Source organism: Podarcis muralis, chromosome 2 (genome assembly GCF_964188315.1).
Source record: "Podarcis muralis chromosome 2, rPodMur119.hap1.1, whole genome shotgun sequence".
NCBI classification, from domain to species: domain Eukaryota; kingdom Metazoa; phylum Chordata; class Lepidosauria; order Squamata; family Lacertidae; genus Podarcis; species Podarcis muralis.
In genome coordinates, this window is record NC_135656.1 from 74,315,244 (window position 1) to 74,321,243 (window position 6,000).

A 6,000-nucleotide genomic window follows, 5' to 3' on the forward strand; every position below is an offset into this window, starting at 1 on the left:
AGAGATTTATTTATTTAAATTGTTAATATTGATCCTGTTTTTGCATTTGATTCCATTACCGCAGTATTGAACGTGATTTGTTGATGGTGCCTTATTTGTTTTTATATTTTGGTAACAATTATTTTTAACTGTCTTCTGTTTTGATTTTTGTCTAACACGAGTCTCATTGGGCATGGCCTACCATCCAAAAGCGGCATATAAATTAAACTAAACTAAACTAATAAAAAACAGCCTAACCCTACGATGGCACAGAGAGGAGGAAAGAGAGCACAGATTATATGGGGCGACTAGAGAAAAGGTGATGATGGGATGCAGAGAAGCTTATTTCTGAGTAAAGAAAAAAACGAAAGAGTGGCTGAGAAATGAGGGTAAGGAGAGACCAATGGGGCAGGATAAAAGAGAAATACAGTAAACATGCAATAGTATTTGTTGAGAAGCAGTCTATTTCGGTAGCTGACATGCTATAGCTTACTATTTGACATGGAAGTCGGCTTTTGACAATATCTGACATGTACATTTACCTAGTAGTCAATAGATGACACAGCCTGACATGCAGTAGCATTCAGCATTGGAATTATCTGAAAGCTGACATGGTGGCAGTCACTATTTGAGCATTTCCAACATGCAGAAGCATCTAGCTATTTGACATGTAACACAGAAATGTTGATTGCCAAAACATGACTTTGAGCCTGCCTTCCATGTTGTAGCTATAGCTGAGGGGAAACGAATACTGTATAGTAAGTATAATCTTAATATGAACACTACATTTCAATTCTTGGTTTTCTAAGGTAGCAGGCCTGGTTTCCTCCACCTCCCACACACACGCACACATTTGTAGCCTTGAAAACATGAGAGCATGTAAATAGTTCTGCTAATCAACACATTGTATTTATAGGAGACTGGCACATGCTTGCTGCGAAGTGCTGCACGTGAAGGTGCTGCATTGCGATCACAGGCTCTCTTGGTTACTTCGAGGCTTCTTCCCCCTTGCTCCACCTCCCAGCTTTGCTTGGTAGACAGGGACATAAATAGACCCGTGTTGGGCTACTGTTGGAAGAGTGGTCATGCAACAGTCTTAACTTATGCTATGTACAAACCATACATTTACAGTACATGACTTCCCCCAAAGAATCTTGGGAGCTGTAGTTTGTTAAGGGTGTTTGAAATTCTAACCCTGTGAGGCACAAACTACAGCACCCATGATTCTTTGGGGAAGCCATGACTGTTAAAGTGCTATAAATGTGCCTTAAATGTTTGGTATGTATGCAGCTATGCTTTTCAGATGTGATGCAAGCCAGAGGCGGAGGCTGACAGGATGTGGGATTGCAATTCCTGTTCCTCTGCAGTTCCCCTGAAATTGATCTTGCATATCTCTTTCCTGTGAAGCCCTCTGCTTGTCAGGTCCACTTCTCAGGACATATCTGCTCCTGATTTGACACTAGTTGGCAGCTTCTGGCAACGTAGAACCATATGACAGGCAGAAATTCAATAGTTGAATCTTTGATCACATCATTGTCATCATCTTCATCATCATTCTATTTGTATGCCACACAACAGTGAGTCTCTATAGTAGAAAAAAGCAGTGGCTGTTGAATTTCTGCCTCTTGTGGAGACATGTCTGAAAAAATATGTGGCAAATTCTCTTTGTGCAGGAAAAAGTGTTTGAGAAAATGAGGTTTGCAAAGTGTGGGTTTTGAACACCTTCCTCTGAATAGACAGCACCATCATATATATATAACAGCATACAACAGTATGTATATATATAACAGTAGTCAAATTTTGAAGTTGCTGTGTAGACATTTTGAAGATGGGGAAAATCAGCCTGAACTGCATGTGGGTGACATGCGCCTTATACGAGGGGATCTGGTTTGCAGAATTAAGAAGTGGGCCCTGCTGTTAGGCAGACAGAGATGGCTGCCTCAGGTGGTTGATTTTAAATATGAAAGGGCAGGAAACTCTTAGGCTATATCTGCATTTAAAGCACATGACTTTCCCCAGAGAATGATGGGGATTGTAGTTTGTTAAGGGTGCTGGGAATTATAGCTCCTTGAGAAGCAACTACAGTTTCTGGGATTGTTTGGGGTAAGTCATATGCTTTAAATGTATGGGGTATCTCCAGGAACCTGTGTGTCTCACCTACAATAAGCATGGAAACAGACCTGGATAACAGCCAGTTCTTGTGTTTTTTAGTGATAGGGAATCAGAGTCATTCTTGTGTTTCTTGTTTTCAGCAGGCCTCAGGGCAACCTGATACCTGCCTAGCACCCAGTAGCACCCAGCATGGTGGGGCAGCACTGTGGAGCTGGTCTCCCAACACCAGTGTCACTACAGCTTACCTGGATGGTGCAGAGAGAGGGACAGGGCATCAGTGAAATTGGATCCATTTTTTTAAACTGTGGCCAGATACAGACTTCATGGCTTCACTCTCAGGCAAAAAAACAAACAAAAACAAAACCTCTCTCTCACCACTCCTTCCCATTGCTCTGATGAAGAGTGCGGGAGAACTCTTAAAACCTGAGCACTATTTCGTGATATTTTAATTGGCTTAATAAATCGTGTCCTCCCTAAAAGAGGGCACGTGTTGCGGTGAGACCTGGAGACTGACCTCCTGTGTTGTGGGTGGGTTGGATTGGTCAGCTACAACAGTGTCCCCCAACCTTGGGCCTCCAGCTGTTTTTGGACTACAATTCCCATCATCCTTGACCACTGGTCTTGCTAGCGAGGGATGATGGGAGTTGTAGTCCAAAAACAGCTGGAGGCCCAAGGTTGGGGAACACTGAGCTACAACACGGTAGGTCCCTTGATGTTGGGTTCAATCTGGACAATGGGGCGCAGTCTAAATGGATCAAGGGACCTATGCATGTGACCCAGAGCTTCCTCTTTTGGCTCGTGCATTCGGAACAAGCTAACAGCATGTCCTCTGTGCAGCTGAGAGACTTACCTTCAAAGGATCGCCTTGGTGATTTCTTTCCGTTATTCTTTCCCTTTTGTTAATCCTTTCGTTAATTTTCCCCTTTTCAGTTGTCTTCTTCCCCCCCTTCTCCTTCCCTTCTCTAGCGGGGCTTTGCTCCACTGGGGCTCAGCCCCTGAGCACTCCTGGTTGAGGAGCTTGCCGCCCCACTCTTACAGCGGCTGGTGTCCCTGTAATTTGGCTGCGGCTGCAGCTTTGGGGTTTTTTCAGCTAACGTGACTTGGGCAATTTGCGTTTGTCGCTCTCTGGGTGCTTTCGTTCAGCGCTTTGACTAATTTTGCTGCATCGAGAGTTCCCTCTCCGTTGCAATATTGATTTCTGTGTGCCCTTTTGAGGAAAGGTTGGTTGGGTATTTGTTTGAGGGCGGAAAACCCTCTTCTTTTCATTCCAGCCCAGGTCCACAAAAGTAGCAAATCAAAAATCAGTGAGAGAGATGCCTGATATAGCCAGGAAAAAGATCAGGAAGGAACTAGTGTTGGGAAGGATGGCTGGACCATTTGAGTGCCCTCCTTATCCAGATTTACACCTTTCCCCGTTGGGTGTGGTGCCCAAGAAGGCCCCTGGGGAATTTCATTTAATTCACAATTTAGCTTACCCACGAACTGAATCAGAGTTTGTCCCCATTGCTTTCCATGCAATGGAGCAGAAGGAATCAAGGAGTCCGGCACAGACTTCTGTGCCGGGGACAAGTCTGGTTTGCAAGAAGCCCTTGTCGTCTGCTGATGTATCTGTTCTAGTTCCTTCGCAAGTTCCTCCCCTGGGCTCAGCTCGCCATCCCTGCAGGGACCCCCACTGGCCAAGGATCCCTGGCACAGTCTCTGGATTGACCCCTGCACAGCGCCAAGAAGTGGCTGGGAACCGTAGCGCATGTCATCCTTGCCTTTGCCCCTCTGAGGTTCCAGCGTGCTTTCGGATATCTGAATGTCATGGAACGGGATTTGGTCCTCAAAGAGACATTGGAAGCCCCCGTCCACCCATCGGGCAAAGGGAACAAAAGGAAAAAGGACGATGTTACTCTAGAGGAGGAACTCTCCTGGGCTGAGCTTCTCCAGAAAGAACTACCAGCTGAAGATGATCCCCAGGACCTGACTTATGAGTCTACCATCTTTGAGACGGAAAGCGAAGAATACAAATCTCAGAATGACACCAATGTCAATTTGGAGGTGGAGGGGAAAGATAGATTCTTGATGCTGAAGGAAGACCCAGCTCAGCAGGAGGATCCAAGGAAGGAAAATGGTGCTGGGGAGGAGGCCCTGGACCCCCGCTGCTCCAGGGACGGGAGTGAGCAGCCAGACAAGGAGGTGCCTGACAGGACAACCCGGGTGCGAATCCCACCAGCCCTTCTCTGGAGAGCAGAATGCTCCTCCCATCCCGCGACCCCAGTGCTGAGATGACCTCCAGTAACAACTCCCAGGGTGAATGTGACCAATGGGTGAATGTGAGCAGCAAATAATGGCAACTGTCTCCTTTCCTGGCTGAGATTGGCACTGCAGCATAGCAAGGTGACTATTTCTGACTGTCTGCCCCCTTCCAGCAACCGGATGCCCTCTTTTTGATATGGAAACGTCTTCTCTCTTTTTTGAATTTGCAATAAAGCCTTAATTTTTCACACGAAAATTAATAATTTTTATCTTACCCACAGGGTACATCAGTAAATTATGCTATCCCTCCTGAGTTTTGTTCTGTCAAGTATGCCACCTTTGACCAAGCGTTCAAGTTGATTAGGAGCTATGGGAAGGGTGCACTTTTGGCAAAGTGTGATGTGGAATCTGCGTTCCGCTTACTTCCTGTCCATCCACTTGATTTTAAGTTGCTTGTTGGATGGAGCATATTATGTGGATAAGGCCATGCCAATGGGCTGCTCTACACCTCCGTGTCAGTGGGGTTAAGGGATTGGTTATAGGTGTGAGTGGTTGGTGGCGAGCACGGTGCTCGTGTGGTGGATAGGCATTGGTTCAGGTGATAGGGATGAGAGAGCAGTCTCGCCATCCCTATGTGAAGGGTATTCCGTTAAGGAATCCAGGGACTCAACTGGTTTGGTCAACCCCCGAGAGGGGGTTGTGCCCGTGCCTGAGTCCATCTGGGTGGTGAACATAGTTTGTTCCCAGCTTTTCGCCTACCCAGGTGTTTACCTTTGGCAGACCTACGCTGGTGCCCTGGGTCAGTGCTGCCTGCAAGGGTGCAGGGAGCTAGTCGGACCAGAGCCTATGCAACCACTCACCTTCTGTAATCAATACATTTGTGCCCTAAATTCTGCCAAAAACCAAAACTAAAATTGAGTCAAGTGTGAATTTATTTAGGGGGGAGATCTCTGGGTCTGAACCCGCAAATGTATTCCGCTAAGAATTTTTTCCCCCATTTGTACAAACAGCATGGCATTCTTTCTATCTGGGAGTAATTTGCTGGCCTCCTTACCTGGCCTGGCCTGACCCTGCCTAGCCTATAAGAGATAATAGGATAACAGCCCAAGGTGGTTTGACTGCAAGGCAATTCCCTGGTCCTGGAAAGGAGCCACAGAGAACACAATCTAAAGTGAAAAATCATTCCAGCCAGTGACACTTATTTTCTTTCCCACAAGGCTTCCTCCTCTAATCCCAGTATAATTAGTCACTGTGGCATTCAATGGGGCAAATGTAACTTCTCATTCAGAAATCCCCATTTCTTTCAGCCAGAGAACCCACCCCTCTCTTTCACTGGGGTTATTATGGGGCTCCCTACCCGCCTTACCAACTCGTTCCCTGTGCCCTTCACCTCTTGACTGCCTGCCTGCCTGCCTGCCATGGATGTTTTGAAAAGGTTTGTCTCCTTCCTTCCTCCACGTTATTCTCACCGACTCCCTGGTACCTTTTAAGCTTACCATACGCTGCTTTGTTGTCTCCCCTCCCAGCGTCACTCTTTGATTTCGCAGCCCCAATATGACATCCTAATCTTAGCTCCCTTCAGGATGTTGGAGGAGATGATTGTCAAGATAGCTCCGGGCAGCGAGCAGATCGTGAGGAAGGCAGGCTGTGCTACGTGAGGGTGACGGG